This window comes from Mauremys mutica, chromosome 1 (assembly GCF_020497125.1).
Source record: "Mauremys mutica isolate MM-2020 ecotype Southern chromosome 1, ASM2049712v1, whole genome shotgun sequence".
Classification (NCBI taxonomy): domain Eukaryota; kingdom Metazoa; phylum Chordata; order Testudines; family Geoemydidae; genus Mauremys; species Mauremys mutica.
In genome coordinates this window covers 273,029,424-273,057,253 of record NC_059072.1, presented here as the reverse complement: position 1 = coordinate 273,057,253, position 27,830 = coordinate 273,029,424, and the positions used below count along the sequence as shown (strand labels likewise).

General features: G+C 40.7%; 1 long non-coding RNA gene across 1 annotated transcript in view; it reads right to left on the bottom strand.

Annotated features, from left to right (window-relative positions):
- Nucleotides 1-27,592, bottom strand: part of LOC123375659 — a 30,027-nt gene extending 2,435 nt beyond the window's left edge. Inside the window, exons 1-2 of the long non-coding RNA XR_006581549.1 lie at nt 27,547-27,592; nt 26,411-26,488 (exon numbers count right to left, since the gene is read on the bottom strand). This is a non-coding gene — a long non-coding RNA (uncharacterized LOC123375659). The remainder of the gene's footprint in view (nt 1-26,410; nt 26,489-27,546) is intronic.
- Nucleotides 27,593-27,830: the final 238 nt, after the last annotated feature.

Below are 27,830 nucleotides of genomic sequence, written 5' to 3'. Positions count from 1 at the left end.
TTACCAATTGTGCATACGTAGAAATCTCATATGGACATGGTCATAGAGATGGTTAAAACACTGTTACAGGTCTTTCTTCTGTTGCAATCCCAGCAAATCAGAACATATACAATGCTACAGCATATAATATAGTGTATCCAGTATTTTAGCTCATTTCACCTCTACACACCACACTTCTACTTCCTTAATTAATAAATAACAATAAACAGAAAATTACAAGGTTAACCTTAAGGGAGGTCTTGCTGCGGCCAGGGAAGAAAAGTAACACCTGGACTTTGTCTTGTTCCTTACGTATACTATTTGGAGCATGCCCAGCAAGACCACTCTCCCTCTGACAGCCACCATCTTTCAGCACTACCTCCTCCTTCTGTAACCATACTGAGCTATTATGTCATAACAATTGATCAATGTGCCTTTTCATTCTCTTCCCTTTTACCTCTACCAAATATGTCACTCTATATTTGGTTTGCTATCATTCCCCCCCACACACACTTCATCCTTCCCTATGTAATTTCATATCAACATTGTTTGCCTGAGGCAGAAAAACCTGGGAGGTTTATGTTTTCTATCTTTTGTCAAGTGCTCTCAGTCTAAGTAAACCAACACTAGTATATAACTGATGTCTTATAACACAACTTCACTGGAGTTGCCCGAGTTCTAGATTGTTAGGTAGACTGAGCTTTGCATTTTTCTTTCAATTCCCCTACTCTGCCACTGCACTCCAATCCAATTTAAGTTTATATAGCCAGTTTCTGCCCATTAATGGCAGGGCCATTTCCTTCAATTACGATTAGCTCTAATGATGAACAGATGCCTTTAGAAGTTACACTGATAAGGAGATTTCTTAATACACCAGTCTGTCCTTTAGTACAATTCTGTAAGGGCAATGTTATATTCTGTCTAGATATTCATACTTCTCAAGTATTCTCTTTTTAATAAAGTTAATACACACATTAGGACACACCACATCAAAGGTTTGCTACATATTTACAAGGCACCAACCCTTTTCTCACTTTTTACATGAATTACAAACCAACAGAAAGCATTTCAAACCCTCCTAAACAGTAGTATAAACATACTTCAGTTCAGCACAATTCATGAAAGTTTGGCCTGGGAAGATTAAAATAATCCAGATCCTTCTTACAATATAGAAACGGTAAACATTTTATAGCTGCCTTTAGGATTGGTGTATTGTGCAAAAGTTATAATTATTACTGTGTATAAGGATTTATGACAAACCATATAAAAACTCTGTAAGAAGGTGCTATTTCTATAATACAAAAAAACAAAACAAGGAGAGATTTCATAATCATGATTCAAAATGTCATGCTATTATTGAGAAGCTGGAAGCTCCTTGAAACAAAATGAACTTGTAGTGCATGGGGAAGAATTTCTGTAATTTAAGGCCTATTAAGTAAGGCTTTTTTTGACCAATGAAGTGTGGCAATCTGAAGTCTTAAAACAAATGTATACTGGCATAATGGAAAAGCACCACTGTAGAAAAGCACCACTGTGGAGTCCCCCCACAACTTGCTTGGTAGATTTTCTGGTAAAATCCCAGCAGTAGAAGGCCTTTGAAGTTCATTTGAAATTTTTCAAAGATGTTTATCTGTCAATAATTCCATCCCATGAGATGGCTGACCCTGGCTTTTTCTGTCTTTTTCCGCACCCTGCCCTATCTGGAAGTACCAAGATTCAGAGAATCCTCAGTGTGCACAAAGTTGTCATTATCTGAATCGTCATTTCTCTTCTTCTTACCTCAAGAAGTATATATTTGTATAGCCCTTCAGAAATCATGGACATTGTCATGCCCATATTTATTTCATTTGCAATATCATCATTTACATTTATATCAACATAATCTGGGGAATGTGTGTCTGTTCATTCTCCAAATTGTACAGTTCATGTCACACAACCTTTCATCCAGGGAAAATTCTGCTTCTGAGCCCAACATAACTAGTTTGGTGTCTCCTACTTGAAGACACTGATGGCTTCCTCTCGCTATATCTTTCAGTGTGCTGTGGCACACTGCGGCAAGCCCAGGCAGCATATTCCCTGTTATTGCACTTATCGCACTGCACCTTCTTAAAAAAAACCCTTTTCCTGTCAATATGATCAGGGGTGCTGATGATGGAAACCATATATTTGGTGTTTATTATTACTACTTTAAGCCAGGGGGTGCGGCAGCAGCCCTAGTTTCAATGCCACTGAGTGTGATGCCCTTAAACAGTGGAAACATCACTTCCTCAAATTTGTTTGGATTTTTTGACCATTGCTGACTTATGTTATCATCTTCACCCCTTGCTGACAAATCTTTTTCGGATTTGGCATGCTGGGGCCTGTTTCATTTCAAATGTTGGCACATTTTTCTTTGTGTATTAAGAGTGATCTCCACAGCTCTTTCTAGTGACAGTTCTTTGTTATACACAATATTTATCACACTCTCTTTTAATTCATGTTTTAAGCCAAACACAAATTAATACAAGAGCCTCTTTCAGAAAGTTAACAAAACTATGCATAATAGTTTTTTTCAGGCTTGTCAAAAATTCAGAGATTTTTTTCCTTTTATTTGATTTCTTAGATGAAAGTTATATTATTCTGTTTAAAAAACAAACAAACCTCTGGTAGGTACATCATATTTCTTTAGAATCTTTATTATGACCTTACACTCCAGCTTACCACATTCTTGTGGAAAACATACATTTAAAAACATGAGAAATGTGGTTTTACCCACAAATGTTAGTAAAACATCCCTCTGATTTTCAGTATGTTCTATAGCATTTTGCATAAAAATACCACTCAAATCCCTAAGTATATGTTGCAAATTCTTCCTCTTTTTTATTATATTGGAAATATCCATATTATCATATGCAGCCGTTTTATCTTTACTCTCTTTTGTAAAAATGTATATAATTATTTATTTATCTTACATTTTTATAATAATTTTATAACTATTGGAATTATTTATTTATTTTACAATCCCATTTCCATCAACCATTTTTATCTATGTTTCATGGAATAGAAATAGAGAAGGTAGATAAAAATGGCATCTCTTGCAACATAACACTACTTCATTTCTGAGAATTCAGAACAATTACTCAGAGTATCCTAAAAGACAGGCATCTTTTCAAGATCCAACTTTTACAGTGGCAATAAAGTGCAAAATATTCTTATCTTAAACTTTATTCAGTGTTCACCTTCATTGAAAGAAAATCCAATTCCATCCACCTATCTTTAAATGAAGGCCTTCAAAATCTTTTGGAAACAATCTTACTGAAATCAGTTATAACAAACTTCAGACAAATTTATGCTGTATGGCCTGATTCACTATTCTGCTGTAGCAGTTATATACCATTATAACTCTGTTGAAGTCACTGGAATTACAGTCATGTAATGGAGTCGATAATCAGACTTTTAATAAATGAGTGCTCAGATTTTGAATGGGAGTGGATATATGACTAATATAATCTATTAATTATCATGGACAATATAGAAAGTTGGAGGTCTGGGGGAAAGGGAGCTAAACATATTCTAATGAGTAATAACAGAACAATATCTGTCTGAACTCTAGAACAAAATATTATTCTGATTGTAGCATCATCAGAAGTGTTATTTACATTGTCTTCCTATATTATAGCATGGATCTTTTAAAGTCTAACCGACAATACATATACCTGTCAAGTTATATTACAAATGTCACAAGTTAAAAATTCACTGTACCTTTCCTTGGATGAGGCTAAGATGAGATGGTGATCAAGGGATCATTTAATTTAATTTGTGCTACAAAGATAGTTGTGCTTCAGTAACGAAAAAAATAAACTGATTTTATTTTCCAGACATTGAGACAGATGACGTCTCATGGCTGACAAGTCAATCCTAATAAAACTACATATCTGACAATCAAGACAGCACATAGAGGATACAGATCAATCATCACCCAGAAAAGCTGATGGAATCTGTCATAAACTAAAAAGATACAATAATAGAATGACCTTGTATTTAATAAGAAAATAACCCTGAAGTTTTGACAATCTTAAAGCACATTGAAGTTATAATCATATTACCGTGTATATTGAAATGAAACTTATTGAAATATTTTTATTCAATGCTGTAAAAAAAACCACAAGATGACATAAGCAAGGTATCTCAAGGACAAGAAAATCAAAATAGGTTATTTATCTTCTGCAGTCAGATTTGTCTTTTTCTGTAATCACCACATTAATTTATAAGTCCCCAAAATTATTATACTATCAGGTAGCACTAGAGATAATAGTTGAGTAACTCTAAGTAATTATGAGATGTATTTGAATACATCGTCTATTGTTATAAAAAATGAGACAGTATTTTGTAAGGCACTTATAGATATACTCTGAAAGCCAAGCCACACTATTCTGATCTTCAAATGGGACAGCAAGTTTATAATGGTACCCATCAGTGGTGGGCAACCTGCAGCCCGCGGGCTGCACATGGCCCATCAGGGTAATCCGCTGGCAGGCCACAAAACAGTTTGTTTACATTGACCATCTGCAGGCACAGCTACCCGCAGCTCCCAGTGGCCGCAGTTTGCACCACAGATTGTCCCCCACTGGTACCCATACTGGCAATATTTGAGCTATATGGTAAATAGATATGTAAATAAAATGTTACATGCTAGCAAATAAATGACAGTTCAACATAAATGCATATATACCAAATAAGTATTTACAACTATTGGCTTACACAAACATAAAATTTTACAATCTATCTAATATACTGAAGAGAATCTAATTTAACCACTGTCTATAAATACCTACATACAGAGAAGGTGCTAAGGGTCTCTTTAACCTGGCAGACAAAGATGTGGTTGGAAATTCAAGTCAGCAAATTTCAAAATGGAAATAAAATGTAAGTGATGGGGTTTACTAAGCACTGGAATGGCTTACAAAGTGATGTTACACACTTACCATTGCTTGGGTCTGTGTATAGCAGTGGTTCTCGACCTGTTTACCATTGTGGGTCACATATGTGGCCCATAATATTTTACATGGGCTGCAGGTGGAGCAGCACTATGCCTGCCCCAAAACCACCCACAGTCCCCTATGCCCAGTGTCCCTGCCAGAGTGAGGCCAGGAGCGGAGCCCTGGGCTGGCCTGCGGGACCTCACTGCACCAAGCAGGGCCAGGCAGCAGCTGGATCTGGACCCATGTGCCACCGTGCGGAGATGGGTAGGACCCGAGTGCCGCAACTCGTGGATGGGTAGCTGGGACCACCGGCACTGGGCCAGCAGTGGAGCACCAAGCATGGGCCAGCAGCCAGGACATGGGAAGGGGGGCCAGGAGCAGAACCCCAACTAATACCTGGGGGTGCTTCAGCACCCCTGAAAACCCCTCGTTCCCAGTGCCATCACTGCCCAGAGCCCCCCCTAAACCGACCCACTCTCCTGTCCCCTGTGGCATTCACCAGCCCCCTGCTTGCAGGAGCGCCTCACCCCTTGCCATACCAGAGAGGCAAATTTTGATTTTTTTTTTAAGACACAGATGGGCCACATGCGGCTAATTGGACCACATGCGGCCCACGGGCTATGGGTTGAGAACCGCTGGTGTATTGAGATTAGATATCTTTATAAAAAATCTTCTCTAGTTCCACCACAAATTTGCTTGACTTGACAGAAGAATCACTGGATGAAATTCTCTGGTCTATTATACACGTGGCTAGGTTGAGATGACCATAGTTTTACCATAGTGGTTCAAGTTTTTGAAAATACTTTTAGGGCTTTATTCATCAAGGAGGAAATCCTGAATTCCTTACCTACATCTATAAAGCCCACCTTCAGCTGAATGGCACATTGGAAGCCACACTCTGTGAAATTAACACCTGGCAGATTTCCCTTTGGGCGGGGGCAGGGATGGGCGATGCATCGAGGACATGTCCCCAGATGCTGGTGAGTGGAAGGGGCAGGACCAGCCCCTTTTGTCCACTGGGACACTGTTCTGCAGCGAGGCTGCCTGAGAGGCTGGCTGGGGAGGCAGCTTCCACATCCTGACCAGGCTCTGGTGCCAGGGACCCTCCTCCATCCACCTCACCCTGGCACATTTCTGGCTCGCTCAGCAGTGGTCCCCGGCAGTGAAGTCCGGGCAAGGAGTGGAAACCACTCCCCAGCCAGGATCTCTCAAGCAGCTGCTGGGCTGCAGAGCAGTGACCAGAAGGGGCCAACATTAGAAGTGGCTCCGTCCCTTTCCCTCCCACCAGGGAGAGAGGCGGAACTTGCCAGGGGACCAGGCACAGAGGGAGGACAGAGCACTCCCTTGCAGGCAACATGTGGTGGGAAGAGCACAGTGTGGGGGAGTTTGCCGGGGGGGGTGTGGGGGAGTTTGCCGGGGGGGGTGGGGAGATATGTGACCTTCCCTTTAGATTGTGCCCCTGCCACTCTGGGGAGGCACCAGTCATCTATGGGGCTTCCTCGGCGAGGGGGCAGAATGGGGTGGGAAGAGGTAGATCAGGGGCAGGAAGAGGTGGGACAGTGTGGGGGCTTGAGGGAAGGGGTGGAGTAGGGGTGGAGCACCCCCTGGGAAATCAGGAAGTTGGGGCTTATGGTCTGAGGAGTCATCAGAGGCAATTACCTGCAGTTTGTATGATAGTGCCCATGACATTCAACCAGGGTTCAGCCAATCAACAGGCGAGGACTCACACAGGCGATCCTGAGGCAGGTAGATAGGCTCCAAATGGAAGCAGTCCCTCCAGTCTTGCCAATGCGACTACCTGAATGGGAGCACTCCCATTGCCTAGTTGTGCTAACTGACTGCTCTTCGTGCTGGCTATTGCTCTTGCCCTCCCTGGCCTGTACCTATTTCAATGTTAGCAAGCCCCTGTTCCAGCATGGATCTACTCATGTCTCATTTGGCCAGTTGGTGATTCTGCTAATGGGAGGCTCCGTTTGTGTTCCCTCCCCATATGCATAGAATGGTCCCATACAAACTGGTCCTAGCTGGATAAAATACAAATGGAATGAAAGAGGGGGTGGGGCATGTGCAAGGTAAGATTGTGTCATTTTGTTTTGTTTTGCTTTGCTTTTTTATAGTCCTATTCTTTGTTTGCCTTCTGCCTCTCAGTAGCCAGTTTCATTTTTCAATCTAATGTTTATATATACACTTCTGTCCTTTCCTGTTTGTTATATCATTTCCTATTCTATTATTCTTAGCATTTAGTTTTCTATTTTCTATTATTGTTTATTAACATATGTAGCTGAGTCCAGGAGAAGAAAAAAAAGTGATGATTCTTTTAAGTATAAGTGGAGTGTAAATAAATAAACATGCCTCTAAATTGCTGAGATCAAATTTAAAGCATGCTATCTCTAGAAATTCAATATCAATAATAAAATCAATAATATTTTTCCAAGTATGTTCCTCATAGAAGGAGACAACAAAGTTAAATCCAGTTTCAATGTTTCCTTTTCTTGCACTTTCAGAAAGGACACTGACAAATGGCTTCTTCTCTTTATTATTTTTCTTAAGGAATTAGTTTATTCTCTGTGATCTAAACTTTATTTTTAAGGTTACAAAAGGACATTAATATTTAAGTCATAGCAACAAGAGGTTTCTCTTTCACTCCTGCTAGCTGAGTCCTTCTGTCTCCACAAGAATAGAGGAAATATGTAGATTTTCTTTTGCTTAGTCCTTCCATTTTTAACTGCTGACTAGAATTGTGATGGTTCTTAGGGAGCACAAGACTGTGAGTCACCTTGTTACCCCCTGCCTCCGTGAGAGGGAGACTGGTTTGTGCTTAACTGGGTGTCACCTCCTGGACTTCTCCAGTCTATTAACCACCCAAGCAATCTCTTCTGGGCTATGCCAGACCTTACTTTCCTTGCAGGTTAACAACTGGTGTACCTCAGTTCCCGGACCCCTTTGAAGTGCCCTCCTGTAATGTTCAGCCCCTTTATCTGCTGAACACTCACAATGATACCTGGGCTGCTGTCCCCAAGGGAATAGCGTACACACCAGCTTGAATGATTCAACTCAGGCTCAGCCCCTGATCAATACCACAGTACTGAGATATATTTATAATGAAAACAATCATAAGTTTATTATCAAAGATGCAGATTTAAGAGGTATTGAGTAAGGATAATGGAAGCAGAAATGTTATAAAAACAAAATCAATACACCCTTTCTAGAGTCTAAACTTGACAGCTTAACCTCCTGTCTAAAGCAATCTTATCTCACCAAAAAGTATTTTTCAGCATTTCCAACCAAGGCTTATTTTGATCCCATTTCCAAGAGTGTAATCCTGCCTGATTAGTTCCCAAGAGTCTAAAGGGGTGTTTCCCTGCCTTCTTCTTATAACCCCATACTTCATGGTCTATCCTCAGAGACAGAGGAACCCCCATCACCTTTTTTTTCCTGTTGATTTCACACCCTCCTGTTGACTTTGTATGTAAATGACTTCACATTGCATTACCTTACAATGCTTACTTTACATGAGTACTAACAGACAGGTAAAAAAAATATCCTTTGACTGGAAGAAACCTGTCTGTCAACTCTGCCTTAATGCAGATTTCAAGAACATATTTTTACCATACATGCATAGCTTTTTACATAGTATCTGAACATACCTTTGACAATGATATTAATGACCAGCCTGACCCTGGCTTTCATTTAAGATCTCACATGATATTCTTTGGTGAACCTGAATTTACATACTAGGTTCAGAATATTCTTGTAACCCCCTTTATCAGACTTTCTTAGAGTCACAATAATTTCAGCCTTGAAACAAAGCTGGATAGTTCTGAGTAGACTGTGAAATTCTTTGCACTTTGCAGATCCTCTCACTTTCAGGTTTGCTTTCCTAGGTTTTTTTTTTTGTTATTGGTTTTTTTTCCCCACTCATCTTGCTCTCTTCAGAAGAAACTAACTCATCCTGCATATATCAAGTATAAAATCAATCTGGACTAACTCTGTGCTGCTCTACGTCTGTCTCTTGCATTAACTACTTAACTCAAGTCTCCAAACATCCCTTAGGTTAAGAGTCTGCCAGCCTTACTCACACTAATACCTTAATCAATGAGTAATTGCATTAATGCAATCTCATTATCCTACTGAAGTTACTATAAGAAGTTTTGAACAAGACATTCCTGGACACAAAAGATCTGAAACTGGCAGTTCCCAGAATGAGCACCTCCTATCCCCCTCTGGCCCAACTAACAGAGCTGACCAGATTTGGAGAGAAGAATATACTGTACCTCCATGTAGAATACAGGACCAGAGGGACTCCCACAGTTTGACAGGAGCTAAGGGAGACATTATGTTGCTTCTCTCAAGCACAATACTTTCTGGAGCCTCAGGTAAATTACTGCACCCCTGACTCAGACTCCAGTGTGGGAAGTGCCTATAAGGCCAAATTGTTCCCTGTTCAAGCTGTTATTTCCTAGATATTATTGGCTTCTAGATCATTCATTCAAGAAACCATGGGATCATGTGTAACTCAAAAAAATTTTTTTAGAAGCAAATAGGTAATTCTATAAAAATCCCCAACGCCCTGATTACACATGAGCAGTATTTTCTGTCTTCAAGCCACGCATATGTGATATGTAGTGACTCTGGTTTGGGCCTTGGCTTGTTTCAGATTTAATTAGTATAATTTGTTACTGATTGTAATTTATGTTATAATATTCAGCACTTCTTATGTGATTATGTTTAGTTTACGGTAAAAGTTCCTAGAACCTAAGGTAGTACCTTTTCAATCCCGTAGTGTAAATCAATAATAGTGTTAGTGAATTCTACAGTGCTTGGTGTCATAAAATCATAGAATATCAGGGTTGGAAGGGACCTCGTGAGGTCATCTAGTCCAACCCTCTGCTCAAAGCAGGACCAATCCCCAACTAAATCATCCCAGCCAGGGCTTTGTCAAGCCTGACCTTAAAAACCTCTAAGGAAGGAGATTCCACCACCTCCCTAGGTAACCCATTCCAGTGCTTCACCACCCTACTAGTGAAAAAGTTTTTTCCTAATATCCAACCTAAACCTCCTGCACTGCAACTTGAGACCATTACTCCTTGTTCTGTGATCTGGTAATATTGAGAACAGTCTACATCCATTCTCTTTGAAACCCCCTTTCAGGTAGTTGAAAGCAGCGATCAAATCCCCTCCTCATTCTTCTCTTCTGCAGACTAAACAATCCCAGTTCCCCTAGCCTCTCCTCATAAGTCAAGTGCTCCAGCCCCCTAATCATTTTTGTTGCCCTCTGCTGGACTCTTTATATTTTAATACCAGGTAGCACTGTAAAAACACAAGGAGAGTCATCCACAAAAATGTATTAGGTTATTAAAATAAATTGACATGCTGCTAGCAGTTTTATTGAGAACTCCACAAGCTGCACCTACTAGTACAACACATTTTAGTTGACAAGAGTGTAAACATTATTTTAACTCTAAATTTTGAAGATCTTAGTCAACATCTCAGTTAGTTGAATAATGAAAATAATATCTGATTCTTTTTGACTTATTCATTGTTTTCCAGATTTTTTTCCTCTCCAATATCCTTTCAGGTTAATGGACAGTTAGAATAGATACATTCTGTTTTACTGGAGAAATACAGTATTTTCTGATAGAGACAGTTAATAATTAAGGCCCCATCCTGCAAAGACTTATTAATGCGCATTACTTTACATGCTGTGAGTAGTCTCACTGAAGTCAATGCAGACACCCAGACCGCTTAAAGCTAAGCACATCACAAGTCTTCACTGCACTGGGGTCTAAATGATCATGCTTAGGCTGCAGAAATTACATCATATTTGAGCTCAGTGGGAATGTTCTTACCTCTGGATTGTGTGATTAGACAGCCTATTGCTCTGTTGGCACAGATTAGGTATATAATTTGTATGGAAAAAATATTCTTCTTAATTTAAGGTCTGGATAAGTGCTTACAAGGGCAGTATTGCATCCCCAAGCATTCAAAAATCATGAGTCAGGCACCAAAAATCACAAATATGTTAAAAATTATGAACTAATAAGTTGGAATATTTTTACTTCTAGTTTCTGAGCTTCTATGGTGCACTAATGTCACATTTTGAAGCTTTTCTCTGCAACCATAAGAGCTGGAAACTTTCTGACCAACAACTGGATAAATCCTTCACTTGAATGTCAGGTAACACTAGGGTGACCAGATGTCCTGCCTTTGCTGGCAGGACTGGTTAGATCAGGGATCGGCAACCTTTGGCACGCGGCTCTCCAGAGTAAGCACCCTGGTGGGCCAGGCCAGTTTGTTTACCTGCCACATCCACAGGTTTGGCCGATCACGGCTCCAACTGGCGGGAAGCGGCGCGGGCCAAGGAATATGCTGGCTGCCACTTCCCACCTCCCCCATTGGCCTGGAGTGGTGAACTGTGGCCAGTGGGAGCCTGCTTACCCTGGCGAGTTGTGTGCCAAAGGTTGCCGATCGCTGGGTTAGATCCCTGTGGTGGAGTGATTGGTGCGGCAAAGTTTCCTACCACAGTGGAAGAACCAAGGCTGCCCTCCCAAGGAATCTTCAACAAAGGATTGCAGAGTACCTCCAGGGCAGTTTCCTAGAGAACTCTATGGAGGATTCCCAGGACATCCCAGTGTGAATCAACCAACTTTTCCACAATGCTACCTCTGCCGAGATTCACAGGGGAATGAGAAGCGGATGCAAACAGTGCTAGTGTTGGCTATTTCCACCCTTCTACTACCCCAGGGGGTGTGTGGCAGGGGTAGAGGAGAACTTTACCTCTTGTCTCCCTGCAGTATCAAAGCACAATTAGCACTTACTGGAACTCCCATCTCCTGCATCAGGTGTGTCAGAGCCGGAGTGCTGGGACTGGCTACACCTCTCCAGAGTTAAAAAGAGGTCCAAACTCACCACACCACCAGACATCCCTGTTACCTGTTCCTCATCCTCATTCAACTCCACTTCCTTATCCACCACTTTTCCCTAGGGGTTCACTTCTCTGGCCGCTGCCTCCAGAAGTATCCATGGGGCTCCTGGCAGTGGAGGTGGGACTTCCGCTGAGGATGGAATGTAGCTCCTTGTGGAAGCAGCATTTGTTTGGTGACACACCAGACCAATTATTGGCCTCTCTTGCCTTCTGGTACGCCTGCCTCAGCTCCTTGATTTTAGCATGACACTGTGGCGTGTAGGCAGGGGCGGCTCCAGGCATCAGCACGCCAAGCGCATGCTTGGAGCGGCAAGCCACGGGGGGCGCTCTGCCGGTCGCCACGAGGATGGCAGGCAGGCTGCCTTCAGCAGCTTGCCTGCGGAGGGTCCGCTGGTCTCGCAAAATACCTAGAGCCGCCCCTGCGTGTAGGTATCAAAGTTCTTATGGCTGGAGCAGAACTGCAATTGCACAGCTTCCTCTCCCCACAGACCAAGCAGCTCAAACAACTCTGGTGTACTCCAGGTGGGAGCACGTTTGCTGCAGGGGCCAAAATGCTCAGCTGGGAAGATGCAATGTGAGTGGTCATGATGGGCACTGTGGGATACCTCCTAGAGTGACATAAAGGTGACATAAGCAAAGCAGCATCTACACTGACACTGCTTCGCTCTAACTATATTTCAAAAAGCTCTGTGCCTCTCATCCAGGTTGTTTTATTATGTCTGTGTAGCAGGAGTGTTAAGTCAGTGGGAGGAGCATAGCACTGTTTTGTCAATGAAAGCTGCCTTTTGTCAACAAAACTGTGTAGTGTAGACACGGCATTAGTATTCCACTAGTTTTTGTCTGCTCTAAATCTGCAGCAGGAAGAGCCTACTGAAAGCAGATCAGAGCTCCTTCTTGTCTCTACATTAGCTCCATAACATCTGCTAGAAAGGCCCATCAACTAGGTGCCCTTTAGCTCAGCCACCTCTCCTTGACCTGCCTACAAATGTATTGTGCTGCCATATCTGCAGGTAATTTCATTTTTTTGTTTCAGGAATTACTGTAAAAGTAAGCAATGTATCAAAAATGAAAACATTTATAAACTGGATTTTGATAAATGTGATTCATTCTGAAATAGTAACAGAGGAGGGAAGCAGTAGCAAACACCAATTTCACCCTGTTAGCTACTACCAGTGTGACCAGATGACTTAAGGCATACCCCTTAAATTGACATATCTTTTGGTCAGAGACATTGAAATGCATTGTACTAAATCTGTTCCTGGAAATCATCCTACATAAACAGGCATGCCCTTTATCAGAGTTATGATTAGGTGAACTCTACCGTATAAACACAAATATAGCCAGGAAGAGATTTGATTTGAGTTGATAATAAGAAAGTCTGGTTACCTGGAGAAAGTAAATGGAACTGGTATCCTCACAACCAGTTTAGGGGAAAGAAAGGGTCATTTCATTCCACAAACTCTATTACTGAATGACTGAAGATAAATATATCTTGTAGGCATATTCAAGAACAAACCAGTTGAATGGATTCAAAGTTGAAAGTCTAAATGGATCAAGTTTTTTTTTTCCCCTCCCAGGACTAATACTTCCATGCTAGGTGATGCTATGTATTGGGTTTGTGGGACTGAGAAAGCTAAATGGAAGAGTAGTGCCTGTTAATTTGCAGATCACCATCCAACAGGATAAATAGTAGACCACTGGCCATGTAGATTTGAAAGTTGTGTAGGTTGAATTCATAATAGGATTGCATGAAAAACTAGGCAATAATATATAGCCTTGGAATATTGTGTGCAGTTTTAGTGTCTAGTTTAATAAGATTATAGCGCAAATAAACAAGAGAAACAAATATTGTATGAAGAAACATGCCAAGATTGGAGAATCTGTTTTTCTATAGTCTAGAGAAAATAAGACTCAGGGAGAATATGATCACACTCCATAGAACACATTCAAGACATTAATATAAAGGAAAGAAGAGAATTATGCATTCTCAGAAGCTGATAGACAGAACAATGTCTTTAAAATATAGAAGAAAAACTTTAGACTAGATACGAAGAGAAATGTATTTGAGCTGTGGTACGAGATACCGAGGGAGGTGGTAAATGCACCATCATGGCATATATTCAAAGCAGGTGAGATTCACCATTATTATTGGTATTTCTGCAAAGGATCATAGGAGTCATATCCTATTTCTCTGAGAATAAGAAATACAAGTAGAATGGATCTCTCCTGACAGGAACAGAATTTTCTGTTTATCTCTAAAATATGATAAATAAATATTTGGCTATAATAAAGCAAAACTCAATTTATTTTGCTGGGTTTTCCTTCTTTTAAGAGAATGCTTAAGTCTTTTTGTTCAGTGAAATAAATGACTGAGTGCAAGCAATCTAGTGAGATTTTTTTCCAGCTGTTTTTGATGGAGATATTAAGACTCTTGTGGTTAAGTATAGCCTGCCTACTCAGCATAGCAAGACCTTTGGTGGCAGTGACTATTGATTACCTAATTGTGATACTTTTTAATTAAATTTTGTTTTCAGACATCTCAGGGGGATGTGATCTTTACAAATTAATCTTTTTCCTGTACTTATAATCAAAATATTGTGCCTAAATGGGGTCCCCAAGAGACTCATTCAGTGCTTTCATAGGAGATTGTATTAACATCTACGCTGTTGTTGGCTTAATATCTTTGTGAATGCTCTCAAACCTCTGTCTCAAACCTTTGTTCTTCCATCAGTTTTTTTTTTTTTACTATGCTGACCCTTCTTTCCCTTTTTGGCATTCATTATGTGCTTTAAAAACTTTATATTTACAAGAAAATAATATTAATTTTCTATATTTGGCAGAAATTTGGCATAGGCACCATTAGACAGGATGATTTATATTCTCTCCAGATGACAATTCCACCTGGAAGCTCCCAATGTCTAGCAAAGAAGGTCATATTGTATGAAAAGAGAACTCAAATTACCAAGTTAATGTTCTGAATTTTACTGCTTTTTTGTTTCCTTTAAGTAATTTATTCTATTTCCGCTTCCATTCCTATGAAACTAGTGCCTGTCACAAATTCTAATTTCCTTTCACAAAGTGATTTTATAATATGTCTATTCATTAAGCAAAAATCCTGTGGACTTCAGTGGATGGAACAAGATTGGCCTGATTCTCATTTATAGTAAGGCCACATTACACAGCTCTGGAAATGCAATAGGGGTCTTATCTCTATTTTAAGACCCCTTTTGCTAGAGCAGTTTAAAGTGGCCTTACTATAAATGAGAATCAGGCCCTAAATCACCAAGGAAGAAATGTATTTATATCTTTGACCATTTTCTTTGTATGACTGCTTCTGTTTGCTTATGGTGTGTCTCATTTATAAGCAATTTCACTGTTTCAGATTTAACTGTGCTATATAAGTTGTCATCTTTATTAAATAGTTCATTGTTGATTATATGGGGAAACAGTCCACTGATATGCTTACCACATCCCAAATTGCTTCTATGCCTATTCAAGCTGTCTCTTGAATGGGAAAGGGATGTCGTACTCCGCAAAGCACTATCCCTTGGGATGCCAAAATGAAATCTTACTCATGGTACATTGTGCAGATCATATTATGATTTCACTCGCTTTTCTTCCATGCTTTGGAAAGCAGTAAAATAGCTGCCATTTAAAGCATTATAAGTGAGGTGAACAGGGCAGTTCAAATTTCTGAGCTCTTGTTACAGACACTCTGCAAACTCAAGCATCGGTTGTACTTGGTTCACATTTTCAAGGCTTATTTAATAATCAGAAAAGTTATCAACTTAATTATTGTTTGTTTGTTTCAATTAAAGTTTAGATTCTGGAACAAAATATAGCAGATTGCAGAAGTGTTACTATGCTCTACCACCACATAACTCCCCTTACATCCCTATTTGAACATTGGTACAGATGCTGTTAGCTAGTACTTCATACTAACCACAGCATATGTACTATCCAGAAAGGTTGGCTAAAATGCACTCTAGCCCACAGACTGCCTTCTTGGGGCATTTAGCATGTAGATTGAAACATGCACCATCAGCACTTCTACTTCTCACTTGAGGAATAGCAAAAAATCCTGCTTTGTGTGAGTGTGTGTTTATGTGTGTGCACCAGTGCATGGGAAATACACTTGCCTCTGTCTGTTTTTCTGCATGGGAACCTGTTTGGGGATGGTTCTGGAGTTGAGCCTGGAGAGAGAGAGAGCCTGGAGAGAAACCAGAGCAGGGCCAGGGCACCAATCTGTAGCCCCAGTGAGACACAGCCATCATGTTTATTATTATTGCGGTTCCTATTAATGTGGTTCCTGTTTGGCTTGTGGGGAGCCATTTCCAGGTTATGACCAATAACATTATAGTTATGGAGGAGAATGTTACATGCTAGGGTATGCGCTTATGCTGTGCTCAGTGCAGTACACAGGTACACAAGAGATTTGCATAGGGCTAGCTCTTTCTCTCTCCCCAAACTCAAACACACCCACCCACACATGCACCTCAGGCTTTCAGTGATGGATGTCAAGAGGAGAAGGGGGGAAAAAAACTTTATAACACCACTATAGTTTATGCTGATGAGAGATGGAAACATGAGAGACTTTGATAGAACTCCATCCTTCTCCCCAAGCCTTTCCCCACATCCTCCAGTACTTTCAGAAATGGATGACAAGCAGAGAAAAACAAAACTTTCTTTCAAACTTTGCTTTCAGTTACCACTTTCAAAACCATTAAAGGCAACTGGCATAGCAAGCATGAGTACATATTTTCCCAAGAAGATTTTCTCATCCTCCATTTTGCAATTCAGAATATTCAATTACCAAGTGCTATTGGTTAAATATGATTTCCATAATTATGCTAAATTTGAGGAATTCACCAATAATTCCACACCAGGACCATACCTGTTTCCAAGCTCTCATTGAGAAAGATAAATTGATAGCCATAACTACCTTCCATCTGCAGTTGATACAACCAATACTTCCTCTAGGTCTATGGCTATGGCCATCATCATGCAAAGGGAGTCTTGGCTCCATTCATCAGGATTCCCCAGGGAAGTCCAGAAAATCATCAATGACCTCCCCTTTGATGAATCTCACCTCTTCAGTCAGAAGATAGATGAGTCCATACACACCCTGAATGACTCTAGGGCCACTCTTTGATCACTGGGCTTCCAGACATCTGCCCCTAAAAGGAAGTTTCATTGCTACTCAACCACACCGTGGTATAGGTCCCAATGCTCTCACTAACAAAGACCATATGAACTACCTCGAAAAAGCAAAAGGTTCAAAGGTCCCATTTTCCTGCCTCCTGCGCTGACCTTGACATGTTAATCCCAATTCCCATCAAGGAAGTATTTTTGACACGAGCTTGAGAGCCACAAACCAATAAGCCTAACTTGCCATGAGACCCTACTAATCCATTTGGGGGTTGTCTAGCTTCTTTTTTAATACCTGAGTGTGATAACAATGGACATGTGGGTGTTGAACATCATCCATTATGGCTATATGATCGAGTTTGTAACACTTATTTCTCCAAAACTCCACTCCCTGTCCCCTTTTGGGGACCACTCTCACAACAATATTCTCACCCAAGAGGTGAGCTCTTTAGTACAAAAGAAAACGATAGAATGCATTGCTCTACAGTATCAAGGACTAGGGTGTTACTTGACCTACATCCTGATACCCAAGAAGAAGGGAGGGTGTAGACCAATCCTTGACCTCTGTCACCTCAACCGTTTCATCCACAAATTCAGATTTCACATGGTCACCTTGGCAGTGATAATTCCTTCGTTATCAAAACCCATGTGGTTCATAGCTCTCAATATAAAGGACATTTTCATTTAGACATTCATTCTACTCATGGACACTTTCTCAGGTTTATGGTGAGACCCAACTATTTCCAATACAGAGCACTACCCTTCAGGATAGCTACTGCCTCCAGGGTATTTATCAAAATATTTTCAGTGATGGCTACTCATATCAGATCCATGACAGGGTACTACTCAAAATTTTCATGCAATGTGGAATCCCAACCAGAGATTGGTTCACTTCTAAGACCAACAGCAACTGTGTCACATATTGCTCCAGAGGAGATGTAGGCTATTACTCATCTCTGGGCCAGCCAGCTCAACTATGTTTTCCCTCCATTACCATTCGTTCCGTGAGAGCTACAGAAAATCCAATGAGACTGGGTGATAAGCATCCTGATCACCCCTTCTGGCCCTGAGAGTTCTGGTTTTCTGAGCTTCTGACCCAGTGTAGACATCAGGTCGTGGTATTTGGATGGGCATTCTCTTTAAAATGTGTATGCTAATCAGCCATGTGGGACATCCTCTTGAATAGAAGAAAGGACTCTACTATAAAATATTACCTGGCTAAACAGAAACACTTATTTTCCTGTATTCTACTAAGAGGCCTTAGAACCATAAAATTATAGGACTGGAAAGGACCTCAGAGGTCTTCTAGACCAGTCATCTGCACTCAAGGCAGGACTAAGAATTATCTAGATCAACCCTGACAGGTATTTGTTTAACCTGCTCTTAAAAATCTCCAATGATGGAGATTCCACAACCTCTCTAGACCAGGGGTCGGCAACCTCTGGCACGCGGCTCGCCAAGGTAATCCCTAGGCCCATACTGCTTTCTGCCGCCCCTATTGGCCTGGGACGGCAAACTGCGGCCAGTGGGAGCCGCAGTCTGCCGAACCTGCCGATGTGGCAGGTAAACAAACTGGCCCGGCCCACCAGGGTACTTAGCCTGGCGAGCCGCATGCCAGAGGTTGCCGACATCTGCTCTAGACAATTTATTCCAGTGCTTAACCACCCTGACAGTTAGGAAGTTTTCCTAATGTCCAACCTAAAGAGCCATTGCTGCAATTTAAGCCCATTGCTTCTTGTCCTACCCTCAGAGGCTAAAGAGAACATTTTTTCTCCCTGTTCCTTATAAAAAGCTTTTATGTACTGGAAAACTGATAGCATGTCCCTCCCCTCAATTGTCTCTTCTCCAGACTAAACAAACCTATTTTTTCAATCTTCCCTCTTTTAGATCATGTTTTCTACACTTTTAATCATTTTTGTTGCTCTTCTCTGGATTTTCTCTAATGTGTTTACATCCTTCCTGAAATGTAGCCCCCAGAACTGGACACAATACTCCAGCTGAGGCCCATCAGCACAGAATAAAGTGGAAGAATTACTGCTTGTGTCTTGCTTATAACACTCCTGATAATACAGCCCAGAATTGTGTTTGCTTTTTTTGCAACAGTGTTACACTGTTGACTCATATTTAGCTTGTGATCCACTATGATCCCCAGATCCCTTTCCGCAGTACTCATTCCTAGGCAGTCATTTCCCATATTCTATATGTGCAATTGGCTGTTCCTTCTTAAGTGGAGTACTTTGCCTTTGTTCATATTGAATTTCATCCTATATACTTAAGATCATTTCTCCAGTTTGTCCAGATCATTTTGAATTTTAATCCTATCCTTCCAAGTACTTGAAGTGCCTCCCAGCTTGGTACACTAAACTTTATAAGTGTACTCTTTATGCCATTATATAAAAAAATTGATGAAGGTATTGAACAGAACCAGACCCAGAACTGATCCCTGCTGGATGCCACTTTATATCTCCTTCTAGCTTGATGATGAACCACTGATTACTACTGTCTGGGAATGGATTTTTAATGAGTTATGCACCCACCTTCTAGCAGCTCGATCTAGGTTGTATTTCCCTAGTGTGTTTATGAGAAGGTCATGTAAGACATATCAAAAACCTTACTAACGTCAAGATGTACCACATCTACTGCTTCCCCTGTATCCATAAGGCTTGTTACCCTGCTAAACAAAGTTATTAAGTTGGCTCGACAGGATTTGTTCTTGACAAATCCAGGCTGACTCTTTCTTACCATATTATTATTGTCTTAGTATTTGCAAATTGATTGCTTAATTATTTTGCTCCATTATCTTTCCAGGTACTGAAGTTAAGCTGACTGGTATGTAATTCCCTGGGTTGTCCTTATTCCCCTTTTTATAGATTGGCACTGTATTTGCCCTTTCCCGGTCCTCTGGAATCTCACCCATCTTCTATGATTTTTCAAAGATAATCGCTAATGGCTCTGTTACCTGATTTGCCCATTACTTTGGGGTACGCTCATTTATTAGGGTTACTCTTCTGGGAGGGGAAAGGGGTTCTGTAATTCTATCAATGTACTACTTGCGTTTTCATATGGAGTTCTACTTCTCCCTTCTGCAAGTTCCCTCCCAATGGATCTATCCTGCAGGACCTAGGTTCCCCAGGGCTGGGTTTCTCCAGCCCCAGAACCAGAGGAACACACACACACACACACACACACACACACACACACACACACACACACACACACACACACACACACACGTTAACAGAGCAAGTCTGAGTTGACCGGATCAATCAGCACTTTCAAGCTGACCCCTTATACGCCCCTGGGCTCAATAGGCGGGGCCAAACAGCACTTTCAAGCTGTAACCCTTATATGCCACAGGTAACACACCAGAACAGAGTAAGTCTGAGCAAGCTGGGTCGAACAACACTTCCAGGCTGCCACCCTTATATGCCTCTGGACTCAGCGGACTGAGTCAAGCAACACTTTCAAGCTGCCACCCTTATATGCCCCTGGACTCAGTAGTCCGGGGTTGAGCAGCACTTCCAAGCTGCTACCCTTGTATGTCACAGGTTCAGCACATCCCTATCACCACTTTCACGTTACAATTGTTCTGGTAGTAACCCACTTGATGAGCAAACCCCACAGTATATTTGGGCACTACAGGAGTCTTTAGCTTAGGTAAGAGAAGCGTAGCTGCAGAGTAAATGGGGAAACTAAAAACACAAAAGAGTAAAGTTCAGAAAGAGAGAGGGAAGCAACCAGCTTAACCATAAAAGTTAATTATTGAATAATAGTGAAAACTACACAAGGAGAACCTAAACCTACATAACAGTTACATTATTAAAGGTTACAAAAGTCATATATAGAAAACTATACCTGATCAAACAAATCAGGGTTAGAAAGCTATACGTGGGGTAGAAAAGAAAACAGAGAGACAGAAAGAGGGATCTCACCACTTCCATGAAGCTTGAACTGGTCGGGGTCCCCAGGTGATGGTGGTAGCTCAGGGTATTGAGTGCTGGAGACAGGCAGAGCCCCCAGCACGATCAGTTGGGAGAAGATGAAACCCCAGTGGAACTGATGCAGAGTTTGGATCCATGCATCAGAACACTTACTTGAACAGAGGTAGGGTTTTTTATAGAGAAACAACAATGTTTCAAGGGAGAACACCAGATTGTTTATAGGTAAACTGATGACTCAACTGATGACATGCATCTGATGAAGTGGGTATTCACCCACAAAAGCTTATGCTCCAATACATCTGTTAGTCTTTGAGGTGCCACAGGACTCTTTGTTGCTTTTTACAGATCCAGACTAACACAGCTACCCCTCTGATACTGATGGCTCAAGGGTTTTCTTTAAACTAGACAATAGTAGCTGATCACTCTTGGCTATGGGTGTTATTCCTTCCAGGGAGCTCACAGTGCAATTAGGCTGCTTCAGTATTTTGGATATCAGTCAAGGATTTATTACTAGAATTGGTCTGATAACTGCTGAGCTGGGTGAGTGCAGGTGTGTGTTCATTAACATCTGGAGCAGAGATCCCCCATCATGCAGTGGTTCCCTGCTTTTCTGGTCCCAGAGTTCAGTGCAGTTCTTACCTTGGAATCTCTGTTCTCCATTCTGTATGCTAATGGAGATGCCTCCTTGTCCATCATTGATGCAGATGGGGCTAAGGCAGTTACCTTAATCTTGTCACCCTTGTCAGGAGGGGTCTTGGTGTGTCTCCCACCACCCTTTACTGCTCTCTGCAAGTCTTTTCTCTGATCGGTTTTGGTTCAAGCAGAGGCTGGGGCGTGGGGGGGTGTCTAGTCAGACAGGCTGGATACTGTGCCCTGGTTCCCCAAGAACACAGAGCTGATTAGTATCAGATCAGATATCTCCTCAGTCAGCTGTTTGAATATCTATGTTGTATTTCATCAGGCCCTGGTGACTTGAAAACATCTAACTTATCTCAATAATTTTTAAATTGTTCTTTCCCTATTTTAGCCTCTTATCCTACCTCATTTTCACTGACATTCATAAAGTTAGATGTCCAATTGCTACTAAACCTTTTGGTGAAAACTGAATCAAAAAATGTATTTAGCACTTCTGCCATTTCCACATTTTCTGTTATTGTCCCATTTCTCTTCCCCTCCGCTCTTCCTTGCTCTTCTATGCTGTACTTGGCCTTCCTTTTCTTCTAGTGTATTTGTAGAATGTTTTTTGTTACTCTTTATGTCTCTAGCTAATTTAATCCTCAGTTTATAGTTGTGCACTTATAGCTGGTCTCCTAGGTAACATGCAGTTATCACTCTACCAGCCTATCTATATCATTTTTATTAATCATATCCGAATTATTTCTGTGAAAGACTTTACATCTATGATGTTTGATAAACTACTGTAGTAACTTAATTTATTAGTGTCAATATTTCTGATGTGAATACTTTGGAAAACTATCATAAATGGTAATTTTCAGATCAGCCTTGTGAATGACTGGTAAAGAGCATACTACCTTGGGACAGATCCAGGTTTTAATGGAAAGTAATACATTACTTATTGTATCTTTGAAGGTGGAGACTGGGAGTATTGGAGTGGTAATGATCACTCTCTGCAATGGTAAAGTGCAGATGGATTCAGAGGACCTTTTTTAACTCATGCATCCCTTTTCAGCTATTCATGGGGAATCATTGCAATATATAGTTGGTACAGAAAAATGAAGAGAAGGAGGACATACAGAAATGCCTTGTACCTAAATTCAAATTATTTGTAATAAATTAATGTAGCTTTCAAACTGCTGGGGTTACAACAGGAATGTCAAATTCTGTATGAACCCCAGAACTTGACAGTACTGAAGTCAGCCATTTTGTATGTTCAGCCACTGCCAGCTGAAAACCAAATACCATGTAGCAAGGAATAATCAAGGCCTTTGTGAGACAGGATCAGACGACTGCATACTTGCAGTTTGCTAATCAGAAAAGGAGGATGGGATAGAAAGTTATGGAATAGAGTGAGTGAACATTAACCATGGTTTTAGGTGTCCCTGGCATACTGTTGTTATGACTAGAAATACTAAAGATGTTTTGAGATAATGAGTAATTTGTTGAAATTAGGATAATTGGCCACCCAGTAGAGGAGTAATGCGTTTTGTTAGAGTTAGATATACAAGATTAGGTAAATACTGCAGAGCAGTCAGAGGCAGCTTTTCTCTGGGAAAAAAGCTGACCTCTAAACTCCTAGTCAGCTAGATGGTAAGAAGGCCCCTGGAAGCCTGGCTGGTGATCACTCAAAACCATCTGAGACTACAGGTAACTATATCTGGGATGTTCTAAACCTATTGAGTATGTGTTTGTGTCTGTGTGGGTGTGTGTCTGCTTAAAATCTAATAAATGCTAGCTTTAGATAAGAGCACACTTGCTTTATCGATCATTTATTGGACAGAAGTGCTGTGTTCCCATTGATTTATTCCTTACACTGCCAAGAGAGAAACAATTAAGTTACCACTTCTTTGGGTTCTGAAAACTCTGGGTAACACTGACATGGTTGCCACATGGTTTTTGGTCCCTTTAAAAAATGTTCATTAGAAAAATTTACAAAATACTAAAGTAAGGTTTGTATTTAACTCTGTTTTATTCTGTTATGCTACTGCAGGGTTTCTCAAACAGGGGTTGCCGCTTCTGTAGGGAAAGCCCCTGGTGGTCTGGGCCAGTGTGTTTACCTGCCCCGTCCACAGGTCCGTCTGATCACGGCTCCCATTGGCCACGGATCGCTGCTCCGGGCCAATGGGGGCTGCTGGAAGCGGCGGCCAGTAAGTCCCTCAGCCTGCGACACTTCCAGCAGCTCCCATTGGCCCAGAACAGCGATCCACAGCCAGTGGGAGCCGTGATTGGTTGGACCTGTGGATGGGGCAGGTAAACACACCGGCCCAGCCTGCCAGGGCTTTCACTACAGAAGCGGCGACCCCTGTTTGAGAAACCCTGTGCTACAGGAATGAATATAAATGTGCCCCTACAAGTAAGAGTATGGAAACATACTGTTGGCATACTTTTGATATAAATGTAAGAAAAGGGTTTTCAAAAATATATTGATGTAGCATTAAGCTTGTAAATAACTATGTTAAAGTGACAAAAATGTGAACTTTAAGATTGCTACTATGTATGCGTAACAAGAAACAGAGTATGTGAGTGTAGAAAGAATGCTAAGTATTAAGAATATGGAAATTAGCAGTTAAGGGAAGACAAAAATTGGAATGTAGAACAATATTTTGATACATTCAGAGTTCAATCAACATATCTTATAAATACACATATGTAAAATATCAGATTATATATGCCAAAAGATATCTTAATTCTACCTCTTTCCTTGTCCAGCCTCCCCCTATAATTCGGTTGGATTTCACAACTAATTGGCATAGGTACAAATGACTACACAATATGCAAGACAGTAGAGAATCAGAGTTAATGTTTATAAAATACTCCCATAGTTAACTTTACTATGGGTAGGTTTACACTTACCTTCCGGGTCGACGCGATGAGTTCGAACTCTGGAAGCGCTGTGGTCGACTCCGGTACTCCACCACTGCAAACGGCGGTGGCAGAGTCGACGGGGGAGACGCGGAGTTCGACCCCGCCGCGTCTGGATGGGTGAGTAGGTCGAACTAGGGTACTTTGAATTCAGCTACGCTATTCACATAGCTGAATTTGTGTACCCTAGTTCGATCCCCCTTCTTAGTGTAGACCAGGCCTATGATTTGGCTACACTACCCTCCTTGAAGAAAGTGCCAAATAAGTCAGTGTTTATGATAAATTCATTAATGTATTTCTTCAAAATGTATCAGTTTTTCATATCCCAAATCTTCATACTGTTGTACAGACATAGATATATAGATATATGCCTCAGAATAGAAAGATAATATAAAAATTCTATAGAAAGGGGCAAATTCTAAAAAAATAGCATAGTTAACAGATGATTTAGTTCAGACATTCATATACTATAACAGGTATTAACAAGGTTTCATTCTCTATGCAAACTTTGCCATATGCTTGCTTTTGTTCAGCTATTATATGCTATCCCTTTTTTCACATTATTTCTGGAACTTGTTTTTAACTTCATTTCAAATTTATTTTTTGTGATGTGATCATCCATTTTTTTCCTCAAATGTTTTGCATTATATTGGATAGCACCTGGAGGCCCCAGTCAGGATCAGAGCTCCGCTATGCTAAGGGCTACACAAACACATAGGGAGACACAACGTCTGCTTCAAAGAGCACATTATCTAATGCAAGACAAGTACACATGATTCCACAGGCTATTTTTTTCAATCAACATATATTAACTTAATTTTTTTCTGATTTTCAATCTCAAAAGACCTTTCCTTAATTCCATCTGATTCCTTCTAAATGTACTCCTTGTACTACTCTGAGTAAAAACAACTCCCCATTCATCCTCTCTAAAACCTTTAATGTCTCCAAGGCATAAAAAAAGGACATGCATAGCTATCTGGATTATATGGTTTTATTGATTGACAACACAAAATAGCGCTCCTGCTATTTACCCTTTTTGTCTCAAAGCAGCCTGTTAAAGGCAGGAGGGTAATTATATGGGAGTTCCAGAGCTGTAAGGATTAGAAAAAGTTAAACACCAACTCAAGGTTTCTCAAACAGGGGTTGCCGCTTCTGTAGAGAAAGCCCTTGGAGGGCTGGGTCGGTGTGTTTACCTACCCCGTCTGCAGGTCTGGCTGATCGTGGCTCCCACTGGCCACGGATCGCTGCTCCAGGCCAATGGGAGTTGCTGGAAGCGGCGGCCAGTAAGTCCCTTGGCCCGAGCCGCTTTCAGCAGCTCCCATTGGCCCAGAGCAGTGATCCGTGGCCAGTGGGAGCCATGATCAGCCAGACCTGCGAATGGGGCAGATGAACACATCGGCCCGGCCCTCCAGGGGCTTTCTCTACAGAAGACCCCTGTTTGAGAAACCCTGATCTATGAGGAAAGGCTAAAAAATGGGATATTTAGTTTTGAAAAAAAGAAGACTAAGGAGGAGCCTGATAACAGTCTTCAAATTTATTAAGAACTGTGATAAAGAAGACAGAGATCAATTGTTCTCCACGTCCAATGAAGGTAGACAAAGAAGTAATTAAGTAGGGTTATTTTGGTTATATATCAGGAAAAAACTTTCTAACTCCAAGGGTAATTGAGCTCTGGACTAGGCTTGCAAGGAAGGTTGTAGAATCCCCATCACCAGAGGTTTTTAAGAGCAGGTTGGACAAACACTTGGCAGGGACAGTGTAGGTTTACTTGGTCCTATCTCTGTCAGGGAACTGGACTTGATTACTTCTCAAGGTCTCTTCCAGCCCTACATTCCTGTTGTTCTGATTTTATGACTTTAGGTGTCCTATTACTCATTATCAACAGTAAAAATGTAACAATAAAAAAATCAGGTTACCTCTCAGTCCATAGATTGTGAACTTTTGGGGCCAGGGCTCATGCCTTCTTCAATTTGGAAAATGCTCCATGGATGCTACTGGAAATAAACCATAAACAATATAATGATTCTTGTCTCAGTGATAAAATCTCTCAGTGGAAGTGCAACAAAACACTGATGGCAGATTTTGTGATCTGAAAATTCTGTGGTTTAGAATATACTTTCCAGTATCATAGAGAGAAACAAAATGAGTGGAACTATGGGTGGAAAGGGTATGAATGGTAGAAAAAAGAGAGGAAGCTCTGTAACATGAATTGCTGTTCCCACAAGTCCATAAAATGGTCTTCCATACACAACGTTGAAGTCAAAATATGGACATGATCCTGCAGTTCTTTCTATATCATAACTCCCATTTCAAGAGATATTAAACTTTCCAGAAGCAGCTTACAAACATTAAGTTTACCTTTAAGCATTTCTGTCATATATGACTGGACTTGATCATTGAAAGGGATTAGTTATATTGACTTTCACTTGCAGAATGTCTCTACTTTCAGTTTTAAGGAATATTTCTATACCACTGTATTTTTAAGATCTGGATTTTTTTCTAGTAGTATATTATGATGGTTGTTCTGAGTTTCGTGTTCAGAACAAGGAATGCTGAGTTCTTGAACTATACAGTGAATACGAGTTTTGTCAGAGAAAGAACTGCAACATCAGTTCCTTATCTATTAAAATTGTTTATTAGAACCTGATAGGAAAAACATCTTCGAGTGAAAGTTTTCTGCATCCTATACCACTCATGAACACAGCCAAGTGACACACAGCAGGCATGCTTACAAAAAATATAAAGCTTAAAAGCATCTATTGCAAATCTTACGTCAAATCAATTTAATCTAATTAAATATATTAGTTTAACCACAATTTAATATGTACTTAGAGATGAGTCAAAAAAAGTAGTATTTAGTGTCAAAATAGATTTAGGCATGGTCCCCAAGTTCGATTGCAAATCAGGAGTAGAGTTCAGATTCAAGAACACTAGAAAAAGCAGAAATTACACCTTATAAACAGATCTAATCAGATTTCCACCATCTTGATTAGTGAAAATCTCACAAGATCATCTGTTTTTTGCTGGACTTAAGTTATATTCAAGCTACTACCAGAAAATAGTTCCCTTCCAGTGTAGCATCTGACCTGACCCATAATGCTGTGTTTGGATCTGGGGATTCTAATCTAGAACTACTAACTCCAAAATCTGGAATTGGAACATGTTTTGATTCTAGCTACTTGTTTGGATTTCAAAGGTTGATGTTGAGTAATGACTCTGCTGGTTTCATACACATTTGGAAGAAGTTTCTTTTGTCAACAGAACTGAACTGTTAGAGATATTCTGGTCTGCAAATTATGATGAAGTACTGCCCCATAGCTGAATAGAAACAGATGT